Raw genomic sequence first — 20,132 nt, 5'->3', positions numbered from 1 at the left:
GAAGCTTATTCTGCAATCCTATATACTCTTACCTGAGAGTAAGCACCATTCAGCTCAATGGGACTTACTTCTGAGTAGACATGCATGTCACTGCGCTGTAAAGTAGCAAAAATCTCAAACTTCCTCCCTAGAGTCACAAAGGTTTCTTCCAGTCTTGAGATAACAATGGGTCACAGTGCCTCTTTGAGTTCTTAGAAACAAACCCTTCCCAAACTCGATTCACTTTCCTCTGGGAAAATATGTACCCTCTGCAACCAGAAGTCAAGGTAAAGGTAAAGGGACCCCTGACCGTTAGGTCCGGTCGTGAACGACTCTGGGGTTGCGGCGCTCATCTCGCTTTACTGGCCGAGGGAGCCGACGTTTGTCCGCAGACAGTTTTTCCTGGTCATGTGACCAGCATGACTAAGCCGCTTCTGGCAAACCAGAGCAGCGCATGGAAACGCTGTTTATCTTCCCACCAGAGCAGTACCTATTTATATACTTGCACTTTGATGTGCTTTCGAACTACTAGGTTGGCAGGAGCTGGGAACAAACAACAGGAGCTCACCCCGTCGTGGGGATTCGAACTGCCGACCTTCTGATTAGCAAGCCCTAGGCTCTGTGGTTTAGATCACAGTGCCACCTGCTTCCCAGAAGTCAAGGTACAAACATGAAAACATCTTTCTTGTCCATGGGGCCACGAGTGCAGATCACCCCTTCGAGGGTTTGAAAAAGGGCTTCCTCCACTACTTTACTGAATTCTCTTTCCTTGATCTAAGCAAAATCCCCTTCTTCAACACAGTAACTCAAAATTCTGAAATACAGTCAGAAAAAAATAATCATCATAATGTATTTTTCATTTATTGTTATCAATTTTTTTCAATTTGTTCCACAGACTCTTGCCAAATAAGAGCTTCAGAATGCCTAGCTGGTGACAGTCAAAGCTTTGCCCCTGGTAAATCCAGCCAATAGTAGCCTTCCTTACACCTAAGTAAGCACGGCATGCAAATATCGGAGCGAGGGATCGCTTGGCCATGTCCATCGGAATGACTTGGGAAAACTGGCAGGCAGGGAAAGGGAATCCATGTTATCAGGGGTTGCTGGCACCAAGGACAGATTGCTCATCAAAGCTTCGGCAGCCACAATCATGCATGTGCACATGGTGTGTTTATGCGTGTCTATTCTATAAGAGCAAACTGTTTTGAATATGAAATAGAAAACATATGTGGGTGTGCAGATCATTTCCCTCTCATCGAAGGGAATGGAAAGCCCTGCTTTTGTTACGAGCTGACTGGCAGGTGGTTGAAAACGCTTGGAGACTGAGATGAAATTCTTAACGTTTGCAGATTTCAGAATCTGCACGAATGTTTTGTTTTAGAGTGCCTGGGACCACCCAGCCAGATGGGTGGGGGGTATAAATAATAACATTATTCTTATTCTTATTGTTATCTTGGACTCTTCGCTTGAGACCACCACCTTGGAGAAATGAACATATTCAGCTTTTGCCCTTTGCTTCCTCTCCTGCCCATTCATCAAATGTTGGGTGGCATGTTCTTCATTGAAAATGTAGTTATAAATAATAATGTCAATTATTCCCCAGGAGGACTCCCCTGAGTGAGTGCTTGAGGGCCCTGCTCTTGCCACTTACCATCTGGCCTGGGGCGGGGCCTGAAGCCTCATAGGGACTGCGTGGTGCTGCTTGCTGCCTGCTGCCCAGGAGGACTCCCCTGAGTGAGTGCTTGAGGGCCCTGCTCTTGCCACTTACCATCTGGCCTGGGGCGGGGCCTGGAGCCTCATAAGGACTGCGTGCTGCTTGCGGCCTGCTGCCCAGGAGGACTCCCCTGAGTGAGTGCTTGAGGGCCCTGCTCTTGCCACTTACCATCTGGCCTGGGGCGGGGCCTGAAGCCTCATAAGGACTGCGTGGTGCTGCTTGCTGCCTGCTGCCCAGGAGGACTCCCCTGAGTGAGTGCTTGAGGGCCCTGCTCCTTCCTGCCACTTACCACCTGGCCCAGGGCGGGGCCTGACAGGCCTCACTAGGACAGTTGTTATTGCCGGAGGGGCACAGAGTGTTTTTAAAATGTTTTAAAAACTTTTTCTTTGGATTTTTTGTATATGGGGGGTTGGGGTGGGATGGATGTGTGGTTGGGTTTGGGGAATTATTTTTTTTTATTATTTTGATGTTTTTGTAATTTTTACTTTTTTGTTTGTATTGTTTTATTGGTTTTGTTTGTTTGTTTAAGGTGTTATTTTGTTCTTAGGGGGAGGGGTCAGGGCTGCCGGGGAGTGGGCCCCAGCCCACAAAATGGCTGGGGCATGTTCCACAGGGGGGGATGCACTGGGACAACTGATCTCAGTGATCACGGGTAGGAGGAGGTGTTACGCTAAGACTAGACCATGTCATTACAGAGGGGGCAGGTTTAGTCATTGTCTGAGGACTATTCCTGCCTCCGGGTCTGGTCCTGACCGGATGGATACTAGAATCAGCAAGGGATACCCACATGACCTGAAGGTGCTGCTGTGCAATGCCAGGTCAATGATTCATAAGACCACTGCCATTCATGACGTGATCATGGATGGAGGACTTGACCTGGCATGTGTAACAGAGACTTGGTTGGATGAAGCAGATGGGCCTGTACTTGCCGCTGCTTGTCCACCAGGTTTCTCTTACGCACAGCAACCCAGGTCATGTGGGCGGGGAGGGGGGGTTGCAGTGATTTTTAGGAAGTCATTAGTCTGCACCAGGCGTCCTATTGGAAAGACCCAGTTTTCTGAGTGCATGTTCTGGAAGTTGGGCAATAGGGGCAGTACAGGATTCCTTTTGGTGTACCGACCTCGCCGCTGCACCAAGGATTCCCTGTCCGAGCTGCTTCAGGTCGTGGCGGATGTTCTCCTGGAGACACCTAGCTTGGTCGTCCTAGGGGATTTTAACATCCATGCCGACACGACCTTACAAGGGGCCGCTCGGGACTTCGTGGAAAGCATGGCCTCCATGGGGCTGTCCCTGAATAAGTCTGGCCCAACCCATAGCCGTGGACATGCCTTGGACCTGGTGTTTACCTCTATGGATGTTGGTGATCTGACACTGAGTAAAAGCGAAACGAAAGAAGTGCCATGGTCAGATCACTTCCTGGTGCAACTGGACTTCTCTGCGACCCATCCCCTCTGCAGGGAGGTGGGACCAATTCGGATGGTCCGCCCCCGCCACTTAATGGATCCAAATGGTTTCCAGAGAGTGGTAGGGGATGCTTTATCCCATGTTGATGGCCTTTCAGCCGATTCCCTGGTGGCACGCTGGAATGTGGAGTTAACCAGGGCTATTGACTGTTTGGCTCCGAAGCGCCCTCTCCGATTGCATGGAGCCCGGACAGCCCCGTGGTTTTCCACGGATCTGAGGGCAATGAAACAATCGTTGAGACGGCTAGAGCGCCGGTGGCGGATAACTCATTCCGAATCTGACCGGACACAGGTTAGAGCTCAACGTCGAGCCTACCAAGTGGCGATAGCGACGGCGAAGAAGAATTTCTTCACCGCCTCTATTGCATCTGCAGAAAACAGCAGCAGGAGACTTTTTCAGGTGGTTCACAATTTAGCGGAACCACCTGCAACATCGGGGCCCAGTACGGGCCACATGTTCTCCTGCAATGATTTTGCAAAGTTTTTTGCAGATAAAATCGCTCAGATTCGGGAAGAAGTAGACTCCACCATGGGAGCAGGGCCGGGGCGGGAGAGTGCTAGAGTTCTGTCTAGTCAAGTTGAGTGGAATCAATTCCAATCTGTTACTGCCGAGGATGTGGACAGGCTGCTTGGACGAGTGAAACCAACCACCTGTCTCCTGGATCCTTGCCCATCCTGGCTTATAAAAGCTAGCCGGGAAGGACTGGGCGATGGGCTTCGTGGGGTAGTGAATGCTTCCCTCCGTGAGGGAGCCTTCCCAGACCCGCTGAAAGAGGCGGTTATTAAACCGCTTCTTAAAAAACCATCTTTAGATGCGGCCACGATGGCCAATTATCGCCCAGTCTCAAATCTTCCATTCCTGGGCAAGGTGATTGAGCGAGCGGTTGCCGAACAACTCCAGGCACGCCTGGAAGAAGCGGACCATTTGGATCCCTTCCAGTCGGGATTCAGGCCTCATCATGGGACTGAAACTGCCTTGGTCGCACTGGTTGATGATCTCCGGCGGGCTAGGGACAAAGGTGAGAGCTGTTTCCTAGTTCTGCTGGATCTCTCAGCGGCGTTTGATACCATCAACCATAGCATCCTTCTGGACCATCTTGGGGGGCTGGGAGCTGGGGGCACTGTCATACAGTGTTTCCGCTCCTTCCTCCTGGGCCGTGTTCAGAAAGTGGTGGTGGGGGATGAGTGTTCAGACCCCTGGGCTCTCACTTGTGGGGTGCCTCAGGGTTCTGTCCTGTCCCCCATGCTTTTCAACATTTACATGCAGCCGCTGGGAGAGATCATCAGGAGGTTTGGGCTGGGTCTTCATCAGTATGCCGATGATACCCAGCTCTACCTCTCTTTTAAATCAGAACCAGTGAAGGCGGTGAAGGTCCTGCGTGAGTGTCTAGAGGCGGTTGGAGGATGGATGGCAGCTAACAGATTGAGGTTGAATCCTGACAAGACAGAAGTACTGTTTTTGGGGGACAGGAGGCGGGCAGGTGTGGAGGATTCCCTGGTCCTGAATGGGGTAACTGTGCCCCTGAAGGACCAGGTGCGCAGCCTGGGAGTCATTTTGGACTCACAGCTGTCCATGGAGGCACAGGTCAAATCTGTGTCCAGGGCAGCTGTTTACCAGCTCCATCTGGTACGTAGGCTGAGACCCTATCTGCCTGCGGACTGTCTCGCCAGAGTGGTGCATGCTCTGGTTATCTCCCGCTTGGACTACTGCAATGCACTCTACGTGGGGCTACCTTTGAAGGTGACTCGGAAACTACAACTAATCCAGAATGCGGCAGCTAGACTGGTGACTGGGGGCGGCCGCCGAGACCATATAACACCGGTCTTGAAAGACCTACATTGGCTCCCAGTACGTTTCCGAGCACAATTCAAAGTGTTGGTGCTGACCTTTAAAGCCCTAAACGGCGTCGGTCCAGTATACCTGAAGGAGCGTCTCCACCCCCATCATTCTGCCCGGACGCTGAGGTCCAGCGCCGAGGGCCTTCTGGCAGTTCCCTCATTGCGAGAAGCAAAGCTACAGGGAACCAGGCAGAGGGCCTTTTCGGTAGTGGCGCCCGCCCTGTGGAACGCCCTTCCAGCAGATGTCAAAGCGATAAACAACTACCTGACATTCAGAAGACATCTTAAGGCAGCCCTGTTCAGGGAAGTTTTTAACGTGTGATTTTATTGTATTTTTGGTTTTTATGGAAGCCGCCCAGAGTGGCTGGGGAGGCCCAGCCAGATGGGCGGGGTATAAATAATACATTATTATTATTATTATTACAGTGGTACCTTGGGTTACATACACTTCAGGTTACATACACTTCAGGTTACAGACTCCGCTAACCCAGAAATATTACCTTGGGTTAAGAACTTTGCTTCAGGATGAGAACAGAAATCGTGCTCCGGCGACACAGCAGCAGCAGGAGGCCCCATTAGCTAAAGTGGGGCTTCAGGTGAAGAACAGTTTCAGGTTAAGAACGGACCTCCGGAATGAATTAAGTACTTAACCCGAGGTACCACTGTATACTAAATTTTAAGGCTGCATAAACTACTATTTTTTTGGGAGGAGAGCTTGGAGAGAGCAGGGTGGGGCTCCAGGATAAGAGAAATTCAGTAGGTATTCTGCTTTGTGGTTCAGCTTTCAAGCAAACGGTCTTATAATTAGACAAAATGGAAAACAAAATGGGAAATGTGTGTGCCATATCACGCTTTAGGAGGGAAATATTTTTGAAAGGCTTTCTTCTGTCAGCACAAAGGAGGAGGTCAATTACATCTGAAGAACTCTGTACAACATCCAACACAACACACTGCGTTGATTCTGGATGAAGAAAAATGCATTCTGGAAAGAAAGAAAGAAAGAAAGAAAGAAAGAAAGAAAGAAAGAAAGAAAGAAAGAAAGGCATTGAGCTCTCCCTTCTCCCCCCTTTAAGACATCCAACAACTGAAGCAGAAGAATACAGTGCTGTACTGATATTAGATTACATTGTAAGGTAAAGGTAAAGGTACCCCTGCCCGTACGGGCCGGTCTTGACAGACTCTAGGGTTGTGCGCTCATCTCACTCTAGAGGCCGGGGGCCAGCGCTGTCCGCAGACACTTCCGGGTCACGTGGCCAAGGTGACGAAGCTGCTCCGGCGAACCGGCACCAGAGCAGCACACGGAAACGCCGTTTACCTTCCTGCTGTAAAGCGGTCCCTATTTATCTACTTGCACTTAAGGGTGCTTTTGAACTGCTAGGTGGGCAGGAGCTGGGACCGAAGGACGGGAGCTCACCCCGCCGTGGGGATTTGAACCGCCGACCATGTGATCGGCAAGTCCTAGGCGCTGAGGTTTTACCCACAGCGCCACCTGCGTCCCCAAAGATTACATTGTGGTTTTATGCAATTAACATTAGAAGCAGCTCTGTTTCCGAGGCAGATTTTGTCCTCTTCTTGGTCACATCATGGTCTACAGATGGGGGAGTGGCATGCTACACTTACAACTGGGGGAAAACCCAACAGACCTAATCAAAGAAACGAGGACCACCAAACACTGTAAGCAGCTTCAAGAGCCATATTTTCCACGTACAGTGGTACCTCGGGTTACATACGCTTCAGGTTACAGACTCTGCTAACCCAGAAATAGTACCTTGGGTACTATTGCTTCAGGGTGAGAACAGAAATCGTGTTCCAGTGGTGCAGTGGCAGCGGGAGGCCCCATTAGCTAAAGTGGTGCTTGAGGTTAAGAACAGTTTCAGGTTAAGAACGGACCTCCGGAACGAATTAAGTTCTTAACCCGATCTTTAGCCGACTCCTTCCAATCACAGAAACTTAAATAGAAAACTTATTCTTAATTAATAGCTCGCAATGCATCTTGAATGTCTGAAGTTAAGAGACTCGCGGGCATCCTTTTAAGCATGCTCACTGAGAGCCAGTTTGCAGATGATGGAGCTTTTGCACGTCTTCGTCGGGAGAGATTCCATATAAACAGAAGTGGCAAAGTGAGAATTGCCTTTTTATGTGACCTCATAGAAGAGGGCAATGAGGAGGAAAGGCTGACGGGCCTCTTAGGTGTGGGCAGAAATCTAAGTGATTTAAAATAGATAGGCAAGGAAATGTGTAACCTCTTTTGCTCTTTAACGGTATATGATATATTGGTAAAACAACAGCTGATGGGAAACAGGAATTGAACATAAGGAATGGATTGTGAATTACAGATGCCATTATAGATGCCATGTGAATTATAGATGCCATATCAAGAAGCAAAGGGGGGGGGGGGACCTGAGATATATCTAGGATGAAGAGCGAAAAGTCAACTTTTTCTTTTTTTTTAAAGCTGCACACGCAAGATGATAAGAAGATAGGAAAGGGAAATTAACATAGAAATAATAAGCAATGATTTAGAACAGATAGGCAAGGGGTTGTATAAGGGTATACAATATTGTTTGGTAAATATACAAGTAAAGGTAAAGGGACGCCTGACCATTAGGTTCAGTCATGGCTGACTCTGGGGTTGTGGTGCTCATCTCGCTTTATTGGCCAAGGGAGCCGCCATATGGCTTCCGGGTCATGTGGCCAGCATGACTAAGCCGCTTCTGGCAAACCAGAGCAGCGCACGGAAACGCCGTTTACCTTCCCGCCGGAGCGGTACCTATTTAACTACTTGCACTTTGACGTGCTTTCGAACTGCTAGGTTGGCAGGAGCAGAGACTGAGCAATGGGAGCTCACCCCATCGCGGGGATTCAAACCGCCGACTTTCTGATCGGCAAGTCCTAGGCCCTGTGGTTTAACCCAGTGTTTCCCAACCTTGTGCCTCCAGCTGTTTTTGAACTACAACTCCCATCATCCCTGACTAGCAAGACCAGTGGCAAGGGATGATGGGAATTGTAGTCCAAAAACAGCTGGAGGCACAAGGTTGGGAAACACTGGTTTAACCCATAGTGCCACCCGTGTCCCAAAATATACAAGTAGGAATGGATAAATCAACAGTTGATGGATAATGGGAGTTGAACATAAGGAATGGATCGTGAATCAGGGATAAATGTGCAATACTAAGCTGTAATGGGGAAAAACCAGGAACGTGTCTAGGACGAAGAGAGAAAAGTCAACTTCTTGTATTAAATTTGATGTAATATGATGTAGCTTGGCATTGATTCATTAAAAAAACTGGAAAAACTAATACACATCAATAGGCAAAAGAGGTGCAGGCAGAAAGCAAGGGGATGGAAATGCTCAGCGGGGGAGTGAAAAATGTCACTATTTTCATCTGAGTAATGTTGGAGGGTATGAAAGTATAATCCTGAATTGGCAAGGATATATACGCATGGCTGGGGTACAGGGTCCGTGGGGAGGAATGTAGGTGAGTGAGGTCAGGTGGAAATGAAATGCAAAAAGAAAACTGCCAGGAAAGCGCTTTTGGATCACATTTAACTTTAAATAGGAATGATAAAATTTCTATGAAAATATTAATATTTAATGCGTTCCATTTAATTATGAATGCAGCCGGCAATCTACCAGCATACATAAATTCTTGAATACGACATAGCTCTTTCTTCCCCTCTTCCAAGGATGTTTCAAAGATGTGAAGAGGCAAGTAACACACCATTGCGTGTCGTCTCATGTGTGGCTTTGACGCTAGGCTTTGCTACATGTGTTTTGACTATTCAGTGTACAAATGTTTCACTTAGTACAGTGGTACCTCGGGTTACATGCGCTTCAGGTTACAGACTCCGCTAACCCAGAAATAGCACCTTGGGTTAAGAACTTTGCTTCAGGATGAGAACAGAAATGGTGCTCCGGCAGCGCGGCAGCAGCAGGAGGCCCCATTAGCTAAAGTGGTGCTTCAGGTTAAGAACAGTTTCAGGTTAAGAACGGACCTCCGGAACGAATTAAGTACTTAACCTGAGGTACCACTGTACAAACGTTTCACTTAGTAATCAATATGTTTTGGACCAAATTTTACACCAATTTACACAAATTACACCAAATTTTAGCTTTCTGACTTTAACAAATGCAGTATAACTATTCTGACCTACAGTGATGCTTAAGGTCTTTGAAGAAATTTCTGTTAATCATAGACGTTATATTTCCATCTTGTTGCAGATGAAGTCAGAAGACCACAAGTCTATAAAATATCCTAAGCAGATATTTCAAAACTTGATATAGTATTTATTTAATCATGTTCAGAACCCCACACATTCCTTTAATATTTGCATATTTAGGTCAGCCAGTTAACTGCCACTTCTAAACCCCCCAAAGCTTTAAGAAGATTATAGATTACTCTTTCAAACCATTGGCATATTTTGGGGTGGATCTCAGATCTAGCTCTTCATTTTAACATAAGGAATCTATAGCACCACCTATAGCACCACCTACGTTCTTATGAACCAGTGCAGGATCCCTCACGAGATTCTGAGCCCCCCAGAACTTTAAAAGTCATAGTCTAGGCTTACTCCTGTTGCCCACACTCATTATTAACGTATTTCCACTGACTGAGAGGCTTCCTAGATGCTTCTGCCTTGAACTTGAAGCATGGGAAGTCCCAACAAAAAAAATTATAATTTAGGCAGAATATTTGGACTATTTGATATGTATTTGTATAATGTGGAACATTAAATGTGATTTGTTTGGATTATTAAAATGGGAAACTTAATAAAAATGATTAAAAATAATAATGCTTCTGCCTATCTCCTCTGTTTACCAATCAAAATGATCATTACCAGCAGGTGTCACCCGTGTCTAGCATCTCTCTTCCATAGAATGGCTTGGGCAGGGCAATAGATTCTACTGACATTTGCCCTTTTTAATCTGTTAGAAGCCATGGGAGAGAAATAAAGCTAGAAGATTATAACTGAGGCGGGGTGGTAGATGAGAAAACTCAACCCACTGGCCCAACAGAATTATGTGTTCTTCCTGCGGGTGTTCATCTTTTGGAGTCTGCAGGGAAAGATTTCCCTCACAGAACACGTTGTAGAAGAAGCAATCTAGCCAGCCTTGTTTCTGGACGAACCTTTTAAACTTAAGGTAAGGTAAAGGTAAAGGAGACTCTTGAGAGTCCCATGGACTACAAGAAGCTCAAACGTATCCATTCTTAAGGAAATCAGTCCTGAATGCTCATTGGAAGGACAGATCGTGAAGCTGAGGCTCCAATACTTTGGCCACCTCATGAGAAGAGAAGACTCCCTGGAGAAGACACTGATGTTGGGAAAGATGGAGGGCACAAGGAGAAGGGGATGACAGAGGACGAGATGGTTGGACAGTGTTCTCGAAGTTACCAGCATGAGTTTGACCAAGCTGCGGGAGGCAGTGGAAGACAGGAGTGCCTGGCGTGCTCTGGTCCATGGGGTCACGTAGAGTCGGACATGACTAAACAACAACAACAAAGGTAAAGGACCCCTGGACAGTTAAGTCCAGCCAAAGGCGATTATGGGGTTTCAGCGCTCATCTCGCTTTCAGGCCGAGGGAGCTGGCATTTGTCCACAGACAGCTTTCCAGGTCATGTGGCCAGCATAACTAAACTGCTTATGACACAACAGGACACCGTGACAGAAGCCAGAGCGCACGGAAACACCATTTACCTTCCCACCACAGTGGTGCCTATTTATCTACTTGCACTGGTGTGCTTTCGAACTGCTAGGTTGGCAGGAGCTGGGACAGAGCAACGGGAACTCACTCCGTCGAGGGGATTCGAACCACCGACCTTCTGATCGCCAAGTGCAAGAGGAGTGAGGAGAAAGAGTGTGCATGTTTTTTATCTCTTCATACTTCATACTGTGCTTTCTCACTTCTCAGAAAAATGGAACAAACAAGGGAGGCGTTTGTGGTGAGTTCCAGCACCCCTTTTTCTGGGGCAGGGGCAGATTTTCTGTCCACTAACCATATCTCACCGATGCCAATCTAGAGGCATCGGGACTGAACTTTAGACCTGCCAAATTACCGAGTTCACTGATGAAACTGAAATGCTCCATCAGACACTAGAGCCAAATAGCTTGTTGGCTCACGCAACGTCAGCAACAGATTCAACGGTGGTTGAGGTTCACTTCCACTCCTGAGGAGGAAATAACTTTGGAGCTTGCTCACTTGCTTTTGCCGAATAACCTGCTTTGAATTATTTGGGACGGGTGTGTGCGCACAAACAGTTAATGTAATCAACATCAACCAACAAGAATGTATGACTTGGCTTCCATGCTATGTATGTAACTTGCAGTTCCCAATGAATTTCAGACTTTGATCAAATCAGCTGGCAGGAACAGGAAGCAATCCATTATTTTTATAACTGATGACCCCAGAAAAAAAAGCTTTATCCAAATGCAGCGCTTGTAGCTGCAGAGCACCGATCCATATAAAAGAAAAAGCCTCTACATGTAAAACAAAAAGCATAATTTAAAACAGTGTCTCCCAGACTTGGGTCTCCAGCTGTTTTTGGACTAAAGTTCCTATCACTCCTGACCACTGGGTCCTGCTAGCTACGGATGATGGGAGTTATAGTCCAAAAACAGTTGGAGATCCAAGTTTGGGAAACAGATTTAATATAAGACAGCTTGCACAGGGGTGGGGATAACAGTGTGGAAATTTCACAAGCGCTCATAATAGATCACTAGCGATTGCCAACTCTTTGAAGAAACCCATGGAAACCAAAAAAGTTGTGTCTGTCAGATAGAACACTTAATTTTGATCTATTTCCATTCACTTCCATGTTCACCAGCTGCGCTTGCAGCAGGAAGGTCCTTATCTGTCAGGTAAAACCTGATGCAGTTTTAAAAGGTAATGTAATGGTGTGTTTAGTGCTAGTTTATGGGCCACTTTTGACTTAACGTATCACACAAATCACCTTTTTGTTTAAGGCACATAGAAACCAGTAGGCAACATCACTAGGATCAAGAGAAAACATTTTGTTACGAGAGATGTAACATGAAGGTTTCTATATCATAAAAGAACTCCGACACTGATCCTTTATCAGGTCAAGATTACTGTACATCAAAAGCAAGCTTAAAACCTGACCTTGCCATTTATATAAGCTTGTAATTATATTGATTGGAATACCATAAACCAATCACACCAGTTAGGGAACAAACAAATGACTTCACAATGAATCCAGTCAGTCCCACAAATGCACTGCACATTGCTACTACTACTATTACTATTAAAATTTGCATAGCTCCCTATACTCTTAAGTCTCAGGGCAGTTCACAACATAAAATCACAATATAGAACACAAAATACATAATAAAAACAAGAAGAACTCAATAATCCCCCTTCCACAACCTATTTTGAAAGGGCATTGGATGTCCATCAGCCCAAAGCCTGGTTAAAGAGGAACGTTTTTGCCTGGCACCTAAACGTGTATAATGAAGGCACCAGGCGAATCTCCCTGGGGAGAGCATTCCACAGATGAGGAGCCACTGCAGAAAAGGCCCATTCTTATGTTACGACCCTCTGGACCTCTCATGGGAGAGGCACATGAAGAAGGGCCTCAGAAGATGATCTCATGGTCCAGGTAGGTTCATATGGAGAGAGGCAGTCATTGAGTTGTTGTGGTCCTTCTGTTCCACAACCTAACCCTTCCTTCCCATGGTCACAGCTACACCAACTATTCCTCACTAACAGACGTTCAAGAGCAGACTTGAGTAAGGGAAGAAACCTGAAGTTTCATCTCACCCCTTACTAACCCAGTAGTTCAGGTCAACAGGCCTATGGGCCAGTGACCACATCTGCCACCCAGAGTACAGAATGGAGAAGCAAGCCATATACTTACCCTTCCTGAGCAAGGAGTTATCTAATGGGCACTAAAGGGCATGCAGCATCTTACATATTAAAGGAACTAGGCACCATGCCATTATTTATTTAGTCTATTCTATTGGGGTCTGGGTGCTTAACTTTCTGTGTGCATTTTTAGTGATAATTTTATTTTTTTATTTGGGTTTCCCCTACCATCAAGCAGTATCTAAATTTTATGAAATAAATAAACATGCCGTTATTTCACTGCGCATGGAAGACGCATGCCAGGGCCATGTGTTGCCAGGCACATAGCACACAGCAGATTTTACAAAGCTCACAGCAAACCGTTTGAATAACTTTTCTTGTTCTTTACGAGTACTCCTTTAACATCAAATTAAACTACTGGCATATCTCAGTGCTTGCTCTCTCTCCTGTGGGCCTTTGAGGCTATAAATTCCTTGTACTCGCTTGTCTTCACTTTTACATGCGATACGAGAAACAAGCTGAATGGTGTCTCTGTGTAAATAAATAAATCAATACCACCCCATAAGCATAAATTGAAAAATTGCATTTGCATCTGGGTCCGTACGCTAGGCTATCAAGACATGTTTATAAACAATAAGTCAGCCCAACTTTGCTCTGCCAATGAGTGAGGCAAATGTTAATGTGCTCAGAACATGTTCATCCAACTAAAGAAACCTTGTTTGTTTTTCGAAAGCAATCAGCAAAGATTTCCATGCAAAGAGAAACATTTACTACTGTTAAGGCAGGCCAAACCAGTTAACAGACTTAGTCATTCTCAATTATTCACCCCGTCGTTCCCCTTGTGTTTCTAGAAGGTGCAGCTATTTGATTTTCTTTCAGCCCATCTTTGTACAATATGTAAAACTTAGATTAGATCTCTTGGGATCCCCTTAGGACATACACACCTGTGTTTCAGCAGACCTCTGACAATACATTTGCTACCCTGTGCACTTGAAAGAAAGAAAAAAAATTTGGCACAAAATCAGCTCTCTTGGAATCTGACAAAAAGCCTGAAAGGTTTCCATTCTTATTTCAGTATTAAGTTAAAACGACTATGATTTATTTCACAGAAGAAACAAATCTTCTGTTGGAAAGGCTTCCTTGCAAACCACAAATGTGTTTTGCAACTAAACCGAAGGAAATATGCTGCGTTTTGGCATTACAACCTAGCTTTACTTCGTGATACCGCAGAAACTCGAAATCAGGCAGTTCGTAAGTCGAACTTTGCAGGCTCACAATTCCTAAATGTATGTTGAACCCTGGCTTTATTCCCAGAAACGTTATATATATATTTGTTTTTCAAACCAATATGGGTTTTCAGCTAATGTATATTTTATCTGCCTGTGTGGCACACAAACTCACCATTTTTGTGCATGTTCATATGTTAACTGCTGTAACCCTTTACTTTATGAAGGAAATGGAAAAAGTCGTTTGCACTTGTTCTGTCTCTGTAACCTAAAACACTCCCCTTAAAATCCTATTTCACTGGATGCTGGAAGTAGACACCCCCCCATTCACTCCAAACAGAGGAAAGATGCAAAAAGCTGCTCTCTAGGGTAGCTGAGTCGGTAGAGCACGAGTTTCTCAAACTTGGGTTTCCGGCTGTTGTTGGACTACGATGCCCATCATCCCTGGGCACTGCTCCTGCTAGCTAGGGATGATGGGCGTTGTAGTCCAACCACAGCTGGAAACCCAAGCGTCAGAGCCACTGGACTGGGGTGTGGCAGGAGGTTCATCTTGCCTACTGGCGACCTATACAGCAAAGATTCCCTCTGATCCCTTGCGGGCTGTCAGCAGTCATCGAACCTTGGTGATGCAGCGCAAGGCATAGGCACAGTGCAGAATAAGCCTGCCATTAAAAATAGGATTAGAAGTCATGCTTTTAACGGCCCGTGTGGAAAAAGAGCTGTGTTTTCCTAAAATCTCGCAGTAAAGCAAAGTTTGCTTTCCCATCCCAGAGGGCCATGTCACTGCTCTGATTAACAGTCAGAAACAACATTTTGCATTTGGTCAATGTTTGTGGACACGGTCCACGAGCTACAGATAGGCACCCCTCAGAAGAATTTCCTAATTGCAGCCACTAAATTCCTTTTATTCCCCCTGCAGTGAAATTTCACCTTTCCATGAATGCAGTGCTTCAGCAAATGCCAAAGCAACTTTTCAAGGTTCCAACTCGAGCACCTGTAGCAAGATGCTTTATACTCCCCTTGCCTTGCGCAAAAGGGAAAACCAAACATGTTCTCTTCACAATGCAATCAAGTGCGATGGTGTATGTGCTTCTGCACGTAAGCGAGAGAAATGGAGTAAGAGGTACTATTATCCACTGGCACCAATAGCAGAACTCGGTACCTAAGTTTAAGTTTGCGTCAACATCTGAAATACGCACACGAAAAATTCCATTACAATAAATCTAAGTTTAGAATTAAATATTCAGCTTTATTGCATTGATCCTATTTTTGGGGTTCCCATAGGCATCTGGTCTGGCCGATGAGAAAACAGGATGCACAAAGGAAACAAATCTAAGCAGGGCAGAGAGGGTGAAATGGCTGCTGGGTGATACTGATGACCCTGTGACTTATAAGGTGGCTCTCTGTGCCTTGGCAGCTAGGAAGATTAGAAAGAAAGAACTGGATGGGATGGTGGCCAGTTGCAAAGGGGACTCAGAGATGTAATTTGCACATTTGAGAATTACTTGTTATTCTGTGTAATAAGAAAATTTGGTGGATTTGACCATGGTTTTATTGCATATGTAGTGATTGCTGTTTTGTTTTTTTGTCTTTAGATGATGCCATGGTATTTGGCAAGAGCAATTAAATTTTATCTCATGGGAACAGGACGCTGGACTAGATGAATCTCTAGTGAAACTCTAAAATTGCACTGCGTCCATGAGCCGTGGGCCTGATCCAGCACGTTCCATTCTTATGTTCTGGATAATGCCTGATGGATATGATAGAAGCCAAATCAAACCAGAAGCCCTTGCACTTCTTCTAATAACCTTTCAAATGAGAAAGTAGGCGTTTTATGGCAATCAATCCATCAAAACCATTCAAAACATGTTGAGACACTATATTAAGATGCTAGAGAATGCCCTGGGTTGAAATGATAAATGAGAAAGAAAAATGAAATCTTTGTGAGTATATATTTATACTTTTATAAATATATTAAAATACATTTCATGATCTCTCTACAGAAAGGGGGGTGGGGAGCTTAAATAGGTCTGCACAAATGTCCCCCTTCCCTATCAAGCCCAATTTCCTTCCAGTGTTTCTAACCAACATGCATATAAAGGCCTCAGGTAAAGAGTACATGCATCTTTCATCTGAGGACAACTATACTGAGGAAAACATCACCGTGAGGAATATTTAAAGTAAATTGGAATCATTTGTTTTGCTTTGATTGCATTTTCTCATTTGCCTGAGTTGGCCCATTGCCTCCTGCACTTGCAAAAACTGCTCTCCAACACCTTGCAAAACTTCTTGAGCAAGGCACAGGCAAGCAAAAAAATTGTGTGGGATTTCTACACCCACCTATAAACTAAGCAGATAGGACTGCGATGAGCAGGGAGAAGATATATGCATTAATAAGCTGTCATATTTCCTTCACCCTCCTCTCTGTTGCAGATATATATATATATATATATATATATATATATATATATATATATATATATATATGCTTTCGTAGATTTTCACGGGTACAGGAATGCAGGTTTTGGTGTCCTCGGGTATCTTCCCGTGTAAAAGTTGGGGTGTCTAGGCGACGTTTCGACGAGGTCTCACTCGTCATCTTCAGGCTGGTGCTTTCGGCTTCTTGTTACTGGAACAGAGCTCTGTTCCAGTAACAAGAAGCCGAAAGCACCAGCCTGAAGATGACGAGTGAGACCTCGTCGAAACGTCGCCTAGACACCCCAACTTTTACACGGGAAGATACCCGAGGACACCAAAACCTGCATATATATATATATATATATATATATATATATATATATATATGTGCTTTCGTAGATTTTCACGGGTACAGGAATGCAGGTTTTGGTGTCCTCGGGTATCTTCCCGTGTAAAAGTTGGGGTGTCTAGGCGACGTTTCGACGAGGTCTCACTCGTCATCTTCAGGCTGGTGCTTTCGGCTTCTTGTTACTGGAACAGAGCAGGATCTCAGTGTTTGAGTTCCTATAAATACTGTTGAGGAGGTGTGGCCTCCTATGTTCTGGGCAGAACATCACCACAAGAGAATAATCATGGAAGCCATCGAGATAGAGAAACACCCTCACAACATGAACAAGCGTGACGACACATCCCGCTTGCCAGACATCTGGAAATTAGCCCTCCCCACAAAAACTGACACCAGATCCAGAGGCACACAGAACGCCATCACCAATCAACCACACCAGACCCAAACCCAGACCCTCTCCACAGATAAATTACAGACACCATCCAGTAGCCAAACCATGGTGGCACCTCCGGATGCTGCACCCCCCTGCAATCCCTACACAGATCTGGCTGGCACAGGCCACAAAACCACAGCTCGCCCCTATACACGAAGCCAAGCCAGGCCAAGCCAGAGCACAACTAAATGTAGTACACCCATCTTCTCAGAAAAACTCTTCACAAAGTTCAAGAGGTCAAGACACAAAGGCTTTAGCAACTAATCCACACCTAATGACCCACCTAAGTGGTACTCAGGATGTCACTCAAGAAATCACTCAAGATATCCCTCAAGCAATTAAGGAACAAAAGAAGAAAAGGCACACTAGCCTGGGAACTTCCTCTCTGCCCAGAACATAGGAGGCCACACCTCCTCAACAGTATTTATAGGAACTCAAACACTGAGATCCTGCTCTGTTCCAGTAACAAGAAGCCGAAAGCACCAGCCTGAAGATGACGAGTGAGACCTCGTCGAAACGTCGCCTAGACACCCCAACTTTTACACGGGAAGATACCCGAGGACACCAAAACCTGCATATATATATATATATATATATATATATAAAATATATATATAATGCAGTCAGCCTTTAGTGTCTTTCAATAAGCAAACAATAGACCAGTATGCATCTTACAAGTGCAAAGCTGAAATGATGACTGTCTTCACAAACTTCCCATTGTTCTTCTTTGGCAAGTCTGTCACTTAAGGGTCAAACAAGAGCAAACTCAACTACAGCTCAGGGAAAGGGGAGGTGGTAGCCAAACTCAGGTCAACTGCTCCTCTTGGGAAAACCAGAGTGCAACACACAGCATGCTGTCAACGAAAGAAGAAAACACATTCCTCTGCTATATTGCACAGCACACACAATCAAAGCTTCCAACTGGCCACTTCTGGGCTATCTATTCTTTGTCTGGGGTCAGAGGTAGGAAAACAGAAAGCCATCTTCTACCGTTGGTCTATCTAGCTCAAGATGGCCTACAAATAAGTTGCCCTTAAGATGTTTCTTGACCCCAGCTCCCGTCACCCAGACCATTGGTCATGGCAACTGGGATTGATGGCACTTGGTGTTCAACAACATTCAAGCCAAGTTTGCAGGTTCAATGCCTGTATGAGACAGTTGCATATTTCTGCACTGCAGTGGCTTGGAGTAGATAATCCTTCGACTGCCTTCCAGCTCAAAAGTTCTATAATTCTATGATTTGGAGGGTCAAAGGCTCCCTGTTCCTGGTTTAAAGGGGGCAGCTCTCCAGCATTTTGGGTAGGACTCTTTCACTGTCCTGCTCAGAGATTGCCAGGGGTTGAATCTACGACCTTTTGCTTGCAAATGGTGCATCCTATAATTAAGCCACCCCTCTTCCCATAAACCAAAACAATGGCATTTTACTATGAGGTGAATAATGGGGGCAAGGTCTGTTGTTTTCAAAATGTGTTCCTGGGAAAAGGAGTCCTGGAAGACTTATCAGATGTTTGGAGCAGCGATACTAATCCATAGCTGCACGGGTTTTTCAGAGTATGCAAGAGTATACCACAGGTGGGGAGGTAACAGGAAGGTTATGCTTCTGGGAGATCAGTAGTAATAGAATGGGAAGATAGTGGTAACCTCTGCCTGCTCCCAAGAGCAAAGCGAAGCCTGCAATGTATATAAAAGAAGGCAGGAAATAATTGCCAATGGGCCAGAAGGGGGTGGAGAAGGAGCTGTGTATGTGATACAACGGTCGTGCATGGAAGCTTCAAACACGCGGGAATGTACACTCCTTAACCCCTTTCCCTGAAGACAAAGCACCATGTGTGTGGCAACCATTTTCAACCATATCTGAAATCCAAGTGTCTGGGGTGGTTCAATGCACACATGAAGAGGTCAGTGGTAGGTGGGTGAGGGAATCTATAGAGATTTTTTTAAAAAACCAAACCAAACCAAACCATGTACAGTGGTACCTCAAGTTACAAACACCTCAGGTTACAAACGCTTCAGGTTACAAACTCCGCTAACCTGGAAGAGTTACCTCGAGTGGAGAACTTTGCCCCAGGATGAGAATGGAAAACGTGTGCCGGCGGCGCAGCGGCAGCAAGAGGCCCCATTAGCAAAAGCAATGCCTCTAGTTAAGAACAGTTTCAGGTTGAGAACGGACCTCCGGAACGAATTAAGTTCGTAACTAGAGGTACCACTGTAAATGAAACTACCTAGGGCACAGTTCGTTTAATTTTAGTATCTCTTACATATTAAGCCAAGTTATTTTGCAATTCCGTATGCCAGAGGTTTTCAACCTTTCTGAGTTTACGGCGCCCTTGACCAACTATATTCTTTCTGTGGCACCCCTGTGGGGCTCAGGAGCCCAGGTAGGTCAGTTAGAGCTGGCAGCCTCTCATCCTTTTTCGAACACCCTCCCCTGTGGAGTGTTCCCTCAGCCTCCTCTCCCCTCTGCTTGGGAGTCCTCTGGGCAGCCAATGCTGTCGCCCCCACTCTCTGAGCTGCCCCCCTGTCCCAAAGAGAGGTGCCTCCTCCCACTGCCCCCCATGGGCCTGGGAAGCACCCCCGTGGCCAGCCCCAAAGGCACCATTCGCCTAGGGAGCTTGTAGCCAGGGCTGCTGCAACAAACAGCTGTGCAAGCCTTTGGGAGGCAGAGACACATGAGGGCATCTTAGCAGGGAGGGAAGGAAAGAGGGACAGAGGCCAGTGCTGCCTGCAGGACCTCTAACCATCATTCAAGGCACCCCAGGGTGCCACAACACACTGGTTGAAAACCACTGCTTTCTGCCATGGGCAGACTGATCTGATGACCCTGCTCAGTGCTATTTTTCTAAAAAAAGAGAGATGCCAGAACTCACAATGAATGTCTCTCTTGTTCGCTTATAA

General features: G+C 45.8%; 1 protein-coding gene across 1 annotated transcript in view; it reads right to left on the bottom strand.

Annotated features, from left to right (window-relative positions):
• The window catches only part of LDAH (lipid droplet associated hydrolase), a 98,211-nt gene that overhangs the window by 30,010 nt on the left and 48,069 nt on the right, over window positions 1-20,132 (bottom strand). The gene's annotated exons all lie outside the window — the stretch shown is intronic.

The sequence above is a fragment of the Podarcis muralis genome, chromosome 3 (assembly GCF_964188315.1).
Source record: "Podarcis muralis chromosome 3, rPodMur119.hap1.1, whole genome shotgun sequence".
Taxonomy (NCBI): domain Eukaryota; kingdom Metazoa; phylum Chordata; class Lepidosauria; order Squamata; family Lacertidae; genus Podarcis; species Podarcis muralis.
This window is presented reverse-complemented; position numbering and strand designations above follow the sequence as displayed.